Consider the following 15,338-nt stretch of genomic DNA (forward strand, 5'->3'; position numbering starts at 1 on the left):
TTTGTTAGAGCACTTTAGTGAGCAAACAGAATCATGAAGGCCAAGGAACACACCAGACAGGTCAGGGATAAAAGTTGTGGAGAAGTTTAAAGCCGGGTTAGGTTATAAAAAAAAACATCCCAAGCTTTGAACATCTCAGGGAGCACCGTTCAATGCAGCATCCTAAAATGGAAAGAGTATGGCACAACTGCAAACCTACCAAGACTTGGCCATTCACCTAAACTGACATGCCGGGCAAGGAGAGCAATAATTAGAGAAACAACAAAGAGGTCCATGGTAACTATGGAGGAGCTGCAAAGATCCACAGCTCAGGTGAGAGAATTTATTAGTCCTGCACTCCACAAATCTGGCCTTTATGGAACAGTGGTAAGAAGAAGAAAGCCATTGTTGAAAGAAAGTCATAAGAAATCCCATTTGCAGTTTGCAAGAAGCCATGTGGGGGACACAGCAAACATGTGGAAGAAAGTGCCTCTTAGATTATAAGCTTTAAGGAGCAGGGCCCTCCGGTTCCTACTGTATTAAAGTGTATTGTATTTGTACTGTCTACCCTCAAGTTGTAAAGCGCTACGTAAACTGTTGGCTCTATATAGATCCTGTATAATAATAATAATAAAAGAAAAAAGGTGCTCTGGTCAGATAAGACCAGAATTGAACTTTTTGGCCTAAAAGCAAAACACTATGTGTGGCAGAAAACTAACAGTGCACATCACCCTGAAACATGGTGGTGGCAGGGGGGTTCAGTGTTGGGGCATATGAGAAGGGGGTTCAGAGGTGGAGCAGAAAAAAAGAGGGGGGAGAACAGTGGGGCAGATGTGAAAGGAGGTGTATTGGTGTGACAGATGAGCAGGGGAAACAGAGGTGGGGCAGATGAGCAGCAGGGTTACAGTGGTGGGGCAGATGAGCAGCAGGGTTACAGTGGTGGGGCAGATGAGCAGCAGGGTTACAGTGGTGGGGCAGATGAGCAGCAGGGTTACAGTGGTGGGGCAGATGAGCAGCAGGGTTACAGTGGTGGGGCAGATGAGCAGCAGGGTTACAGTGGTGGGGCAGAAGAGCAGCAGGGTTACAGTGGTGGGGCAGAAGAGCAGCAGGGTTACAGTGGTGGGGCAGAAGAGCAGCAGGGTTACAGTGGTGGGGCAGATGTGCAGCAGGGTTACAGTGGTGGGGCAGATGTGCAGCAGGGTTACAGTGGTGGGGCAGATGTGCAGCAGGGTTACAGTGGTGGGGCAGATGTGCAGGAGGGTTACAGTGGTGGGGCAGAAGAGCAGCAGGGTTACAGTGGTGGGGCAGAAGAGCAGCAGGGTTACAGTGGTGGGGCAGAAGAGCAGCAGGGTTACAGTGGTGGGGCAGATGTGCAGCAGGGTTACAGTGGTGGGGCAGATGTGCAGCAGGGTTACAGTGGTGGGGCAGATGTGCAGGAGGGTTACAGTGGTGGGGCAGAAGAGCAGCAGGGTTACAGTGGTGGGGCAGAAGAGCAGCAGGGTTACAGTGGTGGGGCAGATGTGCAGCAGGGTTACAGTGGTGGGGCAGATGTGCAGCAGGGTTACAGTGGTGGGGCAGATGTGCAGCAGGGTTACAGTGGTGGGGCAGATGTGCAGCAGGGTTACAGTGGTGGGGCAGATGTGCAGGAGGGTTACAGTGGTGGGGCAGATGTGCAGCAGGGTTACAGTGGTGGGGCAGATGTGCAGGAGGGTTACAGTGGTGGGGCAGAAGAGCAGCAGGGTTACAGTGGTGGGGCAGATGTGCAGCAGGGTTACAGTGGTGGGGCAGATGTGCAGCAGGGTTACAGTGGTGGGGCAGATGTGCAGCAGGGTTACAGTGGTGGGGCAGATGTGCAGGAGGGTTACAGTGGTGGGGCAGATGTGCAGGAGGGTTACAGTGGTGGGGCAGATGTGCAGGAGGGTTACAGTGGTGGGGCAGATGTGCAGCAGGGTTACAGTGGTGGGGCAGATGTGCAGGAGGGTTACAGTGGTGGGGCAGAAGAGCAGCAGGGTTACAGTGGTGGGGCAGAAGAGCAGCAGGGTTACAGTGGTGGGGCAGATGTGCAGCAGGGTTACAGTGGTGGGGCAGATGTGCAGCAGGGTTACAGTGGTGGGGCAGATGTGCAGGAGGGTTACAGTGGTGGGGCAGAAGAGCAGCAGGGTTACAGTGGTGGGGCAGATGTGCAGCAGGGTTACAGTGGTGGGGCAGATGTGCAGGAGGGTTACAGTGGTGGGGCAGATGTGCAGGAGGGTTACAGTGGTGGGGCAGATGTGCAGGAGGGTTACAGTGGTGGGGCAGATGTGCAGGAGGGTTACAGTGGTGGGGCAGATGTGCAGGAGGGTTACAGTGGTGGGGCAGATGTGCAGGAGGGTTACAGTGGTGGGGCAGATGTGCAGGAGGTACAGTAGGGGGAGGGATCAGAAGGGGGTTCAGCGGTGGGACAGAGAAGCAGGGGGGTTTCAGTGTTGGGACAGATGAGCAGGGGGTTACAGTGGTGGGACAGATGAGCAGGGGGTTACAGTAGTAGGACAGATGAGCAGGGGGTTACAGTGGTGGGACAGATGTGCAGGGGGTTACAGTGGTGGGACAGATGAGCAGGGGGTTACAGTGGTGGGACAGATGAGCAGGGGGTTACAGTGGTAGGACAGATGAGCAGGGGGTTACAGTGGTGGGACAGATGAGCAGGGGGTTACAGTGGTGGGACGGATGAGCAGGGGGGGGGAACAGTGGTGGGACAGATGAGCAGGGGGAACAGTGGTGGGACAGATGAGCAGGGGGGGGGGAACAGTGGTGGGACAGATGAGCAGGGGGAACAGTGGTGGGACAGATGAGCAGGGGGGGGGAACAGTGGTGGGACAGATAAGCAGGGGGGAACAGTGGTGGGACAGATGAGCAGGGGGGTACAGTGGTGGGACAGATGAGCAGGGGGGTACAGTGGTGGGACAGATGAGCAGGGGGGTACAGTGGTGGGACAGATGAGCAGGGGGGTACAGTGGTGGGACAGATGAGCAGGGGGGTACAGTGGTGGGACAGATGAGCAGGGGGGTACAGTGGTGGGGCAGATGTGCAGGGGGGTACAGTGGTGGGGCAGATGTGCAGGGTGGTACAGTGGTGGGGCAGATGTGCAGGGTGGTACAGTGGTGGGGCAGATGTGCAGATGAACATGGTGACGTAAAACACGTACGTCGGGACTATAAACGGGGCAGTACCCAATAGCTTTCGTCTCTTAATTTATTCTGAGCATGCGTGGCACTTTGTGCGTCGGACTTGTGTACACACGATCTAAATTTCCGACAACGGATTTTGTTGTCGGAAAATTTTATAGCAAGCTCTCAAACTTTGTGTTGTTGCCTTATGAGTTTATGTGGAATCTCCAGTAGCAACTGGGAATATTTGAATATAGATATATATATATATATAGTTTTAGATAAGAAATAATAGTATGTGATATTGTTTCTCAGTAGAGGGTTAATTTAGCTAGATGTAGATATGCGACAGGATTTGCCTGAGAAGAGCTAATGCATTTAACAGATACTTGTAGTATGTGAGAAGGATGTACTGTGGAGACAATCTGCTGTTTACCTAGCTTAATATTCAAAGGGCCAGGAAGAGATACCCTCTGAAGTGTGTATTTATTACAGGGCCAAATTCATTAGCTCGATAAAGGCCTTTGTATTCCTCCGTGCTAATCAACCATTTGTCCAGTTCAAAGGGGCGTTTGATAGAATGAGAATATTTCTTTCATCTGTTCAGGAAAGGAGGTTTTGCCCTGGCTAATGCCATGCATAGTTAAGTGCCCCATTCAAGAGAAGGGGATGACCTTCACCTTAGTTCCTCTTCAAACAAATTATCAGTAGCTCGTTACCCCAACAAGAGGAAGTTGCCCAAATTAGGAGATACACCTGGAGGAAGTAGAGGGCTAACAGAATACCCAATCAGAGTGGCCCTATTCAATTCAATGAGAGATGGGCCTATAAGAAGTAATCCCAAAGAGAGTGGGAGAGAGATGAAGACTGACCAGGAACATTAATATAGGTAATTATCAGAGCATCTCCCAGCACTGAAAGGTATACCTGCTTGTCATATGTTTGTTTGTTTACTATTTGTATTGTGTTGAATATACTTTGTATTCTTGTACTTTAACCTAATATTTTCTCCCTTGTTTAAGACTATAGATATTGTCTGTGTATTAGATAGACTTTTAACGCTACTTTAATAAATGTTATTATATTAAAGCTTTCGCTTCTGGTCATAAGAACTCTTATTTAACCAACCTCATATCTTATGGTTAATAAATCATAAATATACATTTATAACGTTAACAGTGTGTCGGAATTTCCTATGGAAAATGTGTGATGGAGCCTACACACGGTAGGAATTTCCAACAACAAGGTCCTATCACACATTTTCCACTGGAAAATCCTATCGTGTGTACAGGACATTATACTGCAGCCTTCAGTACACTGCGCCCAAAGGCGATATCCTCATGACCTTTTACATCTACTTGATGGAATCTGGTAAAAGCATGGACTGAAGAACAAGTTGCGGCCTTGCAGATCTGAGCCATGGAGGCTTGGTGATGCACTGCTCAGGAAGTACTCCCTTGGCCTCCGTGATTCTGCTTTATCCTGGTTCTCCTCCTACCTATCTCAGCGCACTTTCAGTGTCACTTACAACTCCATCTCCTCCGCTCCCCTTCCTCTTTCTGTTGGGGTACCCAAAGGCTCCATCCTTGGGCCTCTCCTTTTCTCACTCTATACCTCTTCCCTGGGCCAGCTGATAACCTCCCATGGCTTCCAATACCACCTCTATGCCGATGACACAAAGATCTATCTCTCCACTCCTCAACTCACCCCCTCCATCTCCTCACGGATCTCAAATTTGCTGAATGACATATCGGTATGGATGTCACACCACTTCCTCAAACTTAATCTTTCTAAAACGATGCTTGTTAGATTTCCTCCTTCACGGTCCCCCTCCTGTGACTTCACTATTAATATCAACAACACAACCATTGGTCCCTCCACACATGCCAGGGTCCTGGGTGTAATCCTTGACTCTGACCTCTCTTTCAGCCCCCATATCCAATCACTGGCTAAATCCTGCCACCTTAACCTCCGCAACATCTCCAGAATTCGACTCTTCCCGACTAATGACACCACAAAGCAACTTATTCACTCCTTGATTATTTCCCGCCTTGACTACTGCAACTCTCTCCTTAATGGCCTACCCTTAAGCAGGCTATCCCCCCTTTAGTCTATTATGAATGCTGCTGCTAGACTAATACACCTCACTAATCGATCCGTGACTGCTGCTCCTCTCTGCCAATCCCTTCACTGGCTTCCCCTACCCCACCGTGTAAAATTCAAAATGCTAACCATAACATACAAGGCCATTCACAACATCGCCCCCATCTACATCACCAACCTCATCTGCAGATATCGCCCAAACCGCCCCCTCCGCTCCTCCCAGGACCTCCTGCTCTCTAGCTCCCTTGTTACCTCCTCCCATGCTCGCCTTCAGGACTTCTCCAGAGCCTCTCCCATCCTCTGGAATTCCCTGCCCCAGTATGTCTGATCAGCCGCTACCCTGTCCACCTTTAGGAGATCCCTGAAAACTCATTTATTCAGGAAAGCCTATCCCACACCCACATAACTGTCCTTGAGCCACCCCCATCAAATTATTCTTTGCAGCTATTGCCTTTTGTACCACCACCCCCTCCCTTTAGAATGTAAGCTCTACGAGCAGGGCCCTCCTGTACCTTTTGTATTGAACTGTACTGTAATTGCGTTGCCCCCTTATACATTGTAAAGCGCTGCGTAAACTGTTGGCGCTATATAAATCTCGTATAATAATAATAATAATAATAATATGAAAAGTTGGAATTTTCCTTTTTAAACCATAAGCTTGAACAATCACTTGACAAATCCACTTAGAGATAGTAGATTTCGACACTGCCTGTCCTCATTTAGGACCGTCTGGCAACACAAACAAAACATCTGTTTTTTCGAATCTGAGTGGTCACCTTCAAACAGACCTTGACTGCTCTCACCACATCAAGAGAATGTAGTGACCTTTCTTCCACAGAACGAGGTTCTGGAAAAAATAAAGGCAGAACAATATCCTGGTTTAAATGAAAACCTGACACTACCTTCGGTAGGAAATTAGGATGAGGCCGTAATACAATCTTATCCTTATGAATAATCAAATATGGATCTTTACAAGAAAGAGCAGCCAACTCTGATACTCTTCTTGCAGAAGATAAATAAATAATAAATAAATAGATAAAAATTAATTTTCTCGTTAAAAGGACCAAGGGAATATCTCGTTTTGGCTCAAAAGGCTGTTTCTGTAATGCCGACAGGACTAAAGTTAAGTCCCAAGGGTTCAGGGGTGACCTAACTGGAAGATTAATCCATGTTACCCCCTAAATAAAGCTACGAACCAGAGAGTGTGAAGTAAGTGGTCATTGAAAGAACACCGCTAAGGCTAACACCTGGCCTTTGATAGTACTCAAGGCCAGCTTCATTTCCAATCACATCTGCAGAAATTCAAGGATCCTACCTATGACATATTTCCTGGGGTGCCAACTCCTGGATTCACACCAGGACACATATGCCTTCCAGACGCTATAGTATATGACTCTGGAGGCCGCTTCCTAGCATTAACCAAAGTAGAAACTACTGAAGCTGACAGCCCACAGTCTTTCAGAATGTGGGTCTCAATAGCCAGACCATTAAATTTAGCGTTTGTAAAGGTAGGATGCAATATCGGACCTTGCAAGAGAAGGTCTGGCCATAGTGGTAGGGTCCATGGGTCCCCTACCGCCATCTTTAAGATCTCTGCAAACCAAGATCTCCTGGGCCATGACGGGGCCAAAAGAACCACCTCCTTCCCTTCCTGCTTGATCCTGTGAAGAAGGCGCGGAAGCAGTAGAACAGGAGGGAACGCATAGATCAGTGAAAACGGATCCCACGGAAACACCAAGGCATCTGTTCCGCATGCCATCGGATCCCTTGTCATTGACACAAAGTTGTCGATTTTGTTGTTGAAACTGGATGCAAACAGATCCACGTCCGGAATTCCCCATCTTTGACATATTGACAGAAAGATGTTGGGGTGAAGAGACCACTCTCCCAGAAACAACTGTTGGTGACTCAAGTAGTCCGCCTGCCAATTCTCTATCCCTGGAATGAAGATTGCTGATAGACAAGGAATGTTATCGTCTGCCCAAGATAGGATAGGATTCACCTCTCTCTGGGCCGCACGACTTCTCTGCCACCTTGGTGATTGATGTAGGCCACTGTTGTGGCATTGTCAGATTGGAGTCTGACAGGAAAATTCCGTAATCTGAGCGTCCAAGTCTTCAAGGGCAGGCATGCTGCCCAAATCTCTAGAATATTGATGGGCAAGGTCATTTCTGATTTGGACCATTTTCCTTGGACAGATGCTTCTTCCAGGACTGCTCCCCAGCCTAGAAGGCTGGCCTCTGTTGTTAGCACCTTCCAGGTAACTGGTAGAAAGGATTTTCCTTTTTGAAGATTCTTGGATATTAACCACCAATTGAGGCTCTGACGAACTTTCGGGGATAAACACATTGGGAAGTCCAGAGCTTGGACCTTCTTGTTCCAAGTTGACAGGATACTGTTTTGCAGCAGTCTTGAATGAAACTGCGCATAAGGAATGGCCTTGAATGAAGCCACCATCTTTCCCAACAATTTCATGCAAAGTCGAATAGAAGGATTCTTCTTTGCTTTGACCAACTGAATCAGTTCCCTTATGGAACTGATCCTTTCCTGGGGCAAAAACACCCTCTTCTGAGCTGTATCTATGATCAGACCCAAGTACTGCAATCTCCTTGAAGGTTTTAAGGAGGATTTCTCTAGGTTGAGAATCCAACCTAGGTATTCCAGATAGCTGACTGCAGTGACCAAACGTTGGTTTAAGCGGGCTACTGACTGATCTATCAAGAGTAGATTGTCTAAGTAGGCTAGTATCGTTATACCTTGAGCCCTTAACCTGGCTAAAGGAGGAGCCAGGACCTTTGTAAACACTCAAGGTGCAGTAGCTAGCCTGAAAGGTAGAGCTACGAACTGAAAATGAAGATTTTCTATCTCGAAGCATAGAAATTTCTGGTGAGCGGGAAAAATAGGCACACAGGGATGAGCATCCTTGATGTCGATTGACGCTAGCAGCTCTCCACCTTGTAGAATGGATACCACTGATCAGATTGACTCGACGCAAAAAGAGCAGATATTCAAAAACCGGTTTAGATCCTTGAGATCTAAAATGGGTCTGACATCCCCATTTGGTTTTGGTACCGTGAAAAGGTTTGAATAAAACCCTAATCCTCGCTCTTCTAAGGGGACAACCGATATCACTCTTTGAGACAAAAGATGATACAAAGCTAGAAAGAAAGACTTTTTTACTGGATCTCTGGGAACGTTTGATCTGAGAAAACGAGGAGACTGGAATTCTCGGAACTCTAGTTTGTAACCTAGAGATATTGAGGAAGCCACCCATCTGTCTTGACATTGTTCCTGCCAGACCCTTGAAAACTGCAGAAGTCTTCCCCCCACTCGAGCGAGCGGGGGCGTCCCTTCATAAGGAGGTTTTAGTATTTTGTTTTGTGGGTTTCCTCCCCCAGGGCCTCTTTTGACCCTGGGACTGACCCTGAGGTTTACCTCTTGAACCTGACAGTGGAGGCCGTCGTGGCTGCCTGGAGGCTGATGCTCCTGGCACTGGAGAAGAAGCTTGTCTAAAAGAAAAACGCTTAAACAACTTCTTAACTGGTAAAAGGGAACGTTTTCCTTTAGAAATTCTTTGGATGTACTTATCCAGATCGTCTCCAAATAACAGTTCACCATGAAATGGGAAACTGGCCAAGAGCTTTTTGCATGGCGCTTCGGCTGACCAATTTTTCAACCATAAGAGTCTACGTACATGTACCAGCCCTAGCATAAGCCCTGAGGCCTGGAGAATAGAATCTTTCATAGCGTCTACTGTAAAAAACACAACGCCTCTGATATCCCGGCTAAAATCTTGGGCCTGCTGATCAGGAATAATTTTGAGTACCTCTATAAACTGGTCCTTTAAGGACTGAGATATTGAATCGCTGATTCCAACTTCTTACCTATTGGATCTTCTTACCTGTTGGACCTTCAGCATTTGAGCATTGTCTACTGGACAAGTCAGGTTTTTGTTCACAGAGGATATAGCAGTCAATTGCTGGAAATCCCCATTTCTTATTAAACTCTTCCTCCATAGGATAAAGTGTTGAAAACTTTTTTGGAGAAAAAAAACGTTTATCTGGGTGCTCCCACTCAGAATACATAAGCTTTTTTAGCCATGAATGGATAGGAAAAGCATGAACAGTCTGGGGAGGGCTTTAGTGAACCCAAACCAGAAGTGGGCTCATCGACTGATTGCGCTACTGGCAGCAAAAATGTGGAGCGGACCAATTCAGTGAAAGACCAACAATCTTTCTTGTGAACCTGATCCTTCCGTATCAGGCTCTTCGGAAGAGGAGTCATGCTCTTGTGTCCCTCCACAGCTTGTAGCAGTAACACTAGTGCTTTTAAAAACACTCTTTCCTGCACTGGGCGTTGGAGGACGCCAACGCCGCACTAAGCCCGCCCCCCTCCTCTCTTTAAAAAAAAAAAAAAAAAACAGTTTTCCTGCGCGAGCGCGGGCCTCTGATCCTATGGGATCTTACACAGAGGGGAGAAATGGTGAGGAGAGCCTGGAAGCCGCCGAGTAGTGCGGCGTGCCGTTTTTACATTTTTTTTTAGTGCTTCTTCTTCGTGAAGAGGGGTAGCAAATAGCATAGGTGGGGGGCATCTGGTGGGGAGGAAACCCCCCCCCAGACTTACCGGAGGACTTCTGCTGGCTGGAGAAAATGGAAGCTGCTGCTCCGGACACATCGTGAGCTCTCTGAGGAAGCGTGAGAAGGTATGTGCTCTATACAGCCCCAGTGGTGACACATAAGCATGACAACATTTACCAACTTAAAGGAGACATTCATAAGAAAATTAAAACATTTCTTAGAAAACTTCACTTACCTTTTCCGCCGCAGGGTTTTCTGTGGTAAAACCAACAGACCCAATCTTCAACCTTCACAGTGGGTTCCGTTAAACCTTCAGGAGCTGGGGATCCTCGAGGAAACCCACAATCCTGCACCTGTAATAGCATCACCGCCAGTAAAAATGTAAGGCCTTACTAACAAAAGTACTGCATCCCAGGGTCCAGCTCTCTAAAAAGAGAAGCGTTACAGGCAAAAACCCCGTTTCTTCGGATACGATGCCCGGGTACCATTCAATTCAGCCAAAGAGACACTTTGAATGGATCCGGCTGCATGGCTAGCCCCAGCAAGGATTGCTCCAGTGGAACTCAGCACAGCACATCTTTACTCGTGACCAACACCTTAGACACTGGCGAAAAAACTGAGGTACTCCCAGTAGTGGCAGGGGTTATATAAGGGAGTGCACTTTTTATCTTAGGGCGTGCCAGTGTCCATCACCTGAAGGTGGATTATAACCCACATAGGCTCTGTGTCCTGTGATGTACGATAAGAAAATTTGGGTTACTGCTGATTGTATCCAGTTAAAGTGGTTGTAAAGTCAGAAGTTTTTTTTATCTGAAGGCATTCTATGCCTTCAGATAAAAAAAACCTTCCGTGTGCAGCAGCCGCCCCAGCACCCCCTAATACCCGAGCCCCATCTCTCTCCAGTGATGTCCACAAGTGCCTCGGCCATCCAGGACTTTCCTCCTGATTGGCTGACACAGCAGCTGCGTCATTAGCTCCCGCTGCTGTCAGTCAGTTAGTGAATCCGGGGCCGAACCAGGGCTCTGTGTCTGAATGGACACAGAGAGCTGTGACTTTGCTCAGGTGCCCCCCATAGCAAGCTGGTTGCTGTGGGGGCACTGAACAGGAGGGAGGGGCCAGGAGAGTGGAAGAGGGAACCAAGAAGAGGAGGATCTGGGCTTCCCTGTGCAAAACCACTGCAACAGAGCAGGTAAGTAGAACATGTTTGTTATTTTAAGAAAAAAAAAAAAAATGAGACTTTACATTCACTTTAAGAATACAACTTTCCTAATTAAGACAAATGCCTAACTGTGGAGACACACATTACAATACGGTTACCTAAGTTCTACTGAAGGCTCAGAGACACCCTGTAATCAACTTGCAAGTAAAAGCACAGAAATATCAAGCACCTTAAAGTGTAATATGAAAATACTTCATCCGCCCTCCCACAGTGCCCACTTTTTACATTCAAATACTGGCAATATATACCTTTTTGGATGATCTGTATACCACGGTTACATGATAAACTGCACAGTTTCTCCAGTGCTGAGAGTTCAGGTAGGAGGTGATTTCCACTACAGCCTGTATAAACACCCACATGTGTGATGTCAATATCATGTGACCTGGCTAACTGAGAACAAGTAAATGTTCTCTCCAGCATAAAAGACCCAACTGAGCATGTGCAGGTCGGCTACCCTGCTTGTTAGCTGGCCTTCCCCAGATAGACAGTATAGGAGGGGGAGGATCTATGCATACAGGATAAAACAGCCTTTTTACACAGTGCAGAGGACTAACACCTTAAGTTCCACAGTGAGTATAACAAGCATGCTATGCCACATATACAGACTGATTTTACTGTTGTGGGTTTAGTAACACTTTAAGTGCTCTTCAACTTGCTGGTAAAGTTAACTACTTCAGAGTTAATTATCTAGCACAGTCTACTGCTTAATTTATAGATCTCTCCTTTTCTTGGAATGTCTAATAACTGTGCTAGTAGTTCTTCTGCTCCTCCTTTCACCTCCCTACATAAACCTTTATGTAGCAGCCTGGGGAGGGGCGCAGAAGATTATTATAGTGCGGAGGTCGACAACCTATCGATCGCAGGAAAGTGACAGTAAATTGCATCGCTGCTTGGTTGACCCTGTCTTGGCAAGATGGGGATGTCGATGCTCCTTCTCAACTTGCAGAGCAGCACAGTGAAGTAACATGCTTAAAGTGTAGCCAAAGTATAGCCACGTTGAAGTCATATTGTCTTTTATTGTAACAAAAGAAGGGGAGATGGGGGGAGGGGTAAACCCAATAGAGGTGGGTTTTAAAGGGGTTACTCTGTGCAACAATATAATCAAAGATCTTAGTTATTAAAATAATTCTGTTTTATTCAAATATCTTGACATATAAAAACGCATTTAAAGATAAGTACTGCAAATGAACACAACTATGATATAAATGCGGCCGCTAGTAACAAGACAAACATTACAAAGGACAACATATAAAGCTACCCGGTCAGGGTGTGTTGCATTATACCCTGATGACCATCAAGAGTCGTCAAATAGCCAAATAGTGGTGTACAAGTACCCCTAGGTCAATGGTTCTATATCATTTAGATTTTGGCTTTTACGGTCATACGTGGTATAATGCAAGTGAGGATGGAGAGTGCAATAGGGTGGAAGCACCTGTGATAAACCTGGGTGATGATGTACTGAGCCTATTCACATCTATTGGATCTGGGTTTAGGTTAGAACAATATTCAGAATCAAGTTAGGAGGGTAAAAAACAAAAATTCCCCTTGTATGTGAATAATGGCTGAATGGCAATTAGTGAGTCATTTGTCAATCCTTGTCCAAGTTATACAGGTTCCTGATTCAAACAATTGCCAAGCAGAAGGTAGGATCATGGATATGCAATCAGCACATCTTAATGGGTGTTATTGGAGACGGTTACGTTATGCAGTATGTTAATGTGACTTGCAAGTAGAGTTGCTAAGACAATCAATCCTGTTAAAGTGGCTGTACGTTACCATCTTCACCATTACTGCAAGACTCCTTGGCAGTGCGATCCTCTAGGCTTGGATGTCAGTGCTTCCCTTGTCCCACATTGGGAATCCCTTAGGTGGCTGCTGGGAACGGCCGTCGGTGCTAGTATGGTGGCTCCTCGAGAGGTTCGGCTGCGGTAATCCCGGTACTGAAAAAATCCCTTAGTCAGTGTAATGTCCGTCTGGTATCCGCCGCTCATGGAGCCCACCGCTAGCTAAGAATTCCAGCTAGAATAAGCCGCCGTACACTCTCCTCTCAGCCCGTAACGCATGGACCGGGGAGCGTTGTGACGTCAACGCGTTTCGCCGTGGTTCACTGATGTAGCTTCATCTTGGACGTTCATTGGACGGTTAGCCACACTCCCTTCTTATTGTGTATTTTTCGGTGGTTGCCGCCAATGAAAAGTCCTAAAAGGCTCTCGAAAGGATATTGTCCAATCAAGAATAGTTGATTGTTCCTTGCGGCCTATCAGCTGGTATTAGGATTATTTGTTTTCCTAATTTTGAAACAACTGCCGAGATATTACTCATAAAAGGTACATCATAGCGTATGATAGACGCTAATAAATGGTAAATATCAGGACTAGGGAACTAAATGGCAAAGATAGGTGAGGAGATAATAGACTGTGGCAAGACAGACCAACGCACCGTGGGAAAAGTCTTCTGTGACAGGGTGACGTGCTTGATCAGCAGTGTTACATGCAAGATGGTGACATGTACAAATTAGCATACAATTTAGCTAGCTTAAGAATGGTTGGTATTGCTTCTAAGTAAGTATGTCTATTCGTAAGTTAGATCAAAGTAGCAATACAGAAGTTTCCAGGGGGGAAATTGAGGATTGATTATATCATATCATACCTATTAATTTATTCTATAGGCTAATCCTCATTTCTATTTGGCCTAATCATGCCACCCCCCATATCTCTTCTAAAACAGGCAAAGCACAAGCACCAAATGGAAATCCTCATACAGAAGTTTTTAGGGGGGAAAAATTGAGGATTGATTGTGTTATATCATACCTATTAATTTATTCTATAGGCTAATCCTCATTTCTATTTGGCCTAGTCATGCCACCCCCCATATCTCTTCTAAAACAGGCAAAGGCCAAGCACCAAACGGAAAATAGCACAGGTAGCACCAATATTTATAGACAGAGGGACTAATAGTACTTCTTGAAATCTAAGCATTATATTTAGGGTTCCAGGAACACTTGTAGATTCAACTCAGTATTTAACCCTACCGGCACGAGGGACTTTAACTTATAGACCCACCACTTCTCCTTTTGGAGAAGTATGCGGTCAAAGTCGCCTCGTCTGGTGGGTAATTTCAGTGCATAGATCCCTTTAACTGTTAGTCCCTCTGAAGAGCCTCGGTGGCACAGGGCAAAGTGTTTAGCAAGAGGTTTTTCTGGTATCTTCCCTTTTTTGTTGATTTCACGTAGGTGCTCGCCAATGCGTATTTTAAGTGGTCTTTTAGTTTTGCCTATGTATATCTTAGGACATGGGCACGTTATTAGGTAGATTACTCGTGACGTTGAGCAGTTAATAAGGTCCCGTATCTCATAGGTCTTCTCGTTCAATGCATCAGTGAAGGTGGAGGTTCTGTGGACAAAGGGGCACACATGGCACTTATTACAGGGATACATTCCCTTTGTACGCGGGTATTGGGATAACCAGGTGGGGTCAGGTTCTTTGACGAATTCAGACTGGATCAGCATGTCGCCCAAGCTGGGGGCTCGTCGTGCAACCATCTTTGGCGAGGTGCTGACTATTTTGGCGAGTTCTGGGGCATTGGTCAGGATCCCCCAATGTTTTTGAAGGATGGAATGTACTTTGTTCCACTGGGACCCAAAGGCAGTTATGACTCGAACGGGTTCATTTATTTGGGCCGGATGCACGTCAGTAGTTTTAGTTCCATATAACAGGCTTTCCCTACTCCTAATGGCTGCCTTCTTCCTTGCTCTTCTGAGTAGCCTATGGGAATATCCCCGTTCTCGAAATCTCATATAGAGTTCGCTGCTCTCCCGTCTATAATCAGCTGCATTACTGCAATTCCTTTTGATTCGAAGGAATTGCCCCACTGGTATCCCATTTTTTAGCCAATGGGGATGGTGACTTGTTGCTTGCAGCAGCGTATTGGCGGCCGTTTCCTTGCGGAATGTACAGGTGCCAAGTTGACCCTCCTCAATTGTGATCTGTAGATCTAGGAAAGACAGTCTCTTCAGATCATAGTTGTACGTCAACCATATGTTTCGGTCATTGATATTTAGTTCATTCATGAACATATGTAGGTCGTCAAGACTGCCCCCCCAGATCATTAAGACATCATCAATGTACCGCAGCCAGGTATGTACGTGGCTGCGGTACATCGTAGAGGGGTAGACGTCCTCCTCTTCCCAGTGTCCCAAGTGGAGGCACGCGTAGGCTGGTGCCCACGCGGCACCCATAGAGGTGCCTTGTATTTGGTGATAGTATGAGCTCAAAAATTGGAAAAAGTTATTGTGCAGAGTGAACTCCAAGAGCT

The 15,338-nt window shown here is 46.6% G+C and overlaps 1 protein-coding gene across 1 annotated transcript in view; it reads right to left on the reverse strand.

Annotated features, from left to right (window-relative positions):
- Positions 1-15,338, reverse strand: part of VPS13C (vacuolar protein sorting 13 homolog C) — a 548,274-nt gene that overhangs the window by 433,035 nt on the left and 99,901 nt on the right. The window lies entirely within an intron of this gene.

This window comes from Aquarana catesbeiana, linkage group LG03 (assembly GCF_042186555.1).
Source record: "Aquarana catesbeiana isolate 2022-GZ linkage group LG03, ASM4218655v1, whole genome shotgun sequence".
Classification (NCBI taxonomy): Eukaryota; Metazoa; Chordata; class Amphibia; order Anura; family Ranidae; genus Aquarana; species Aquarana catesbeiana.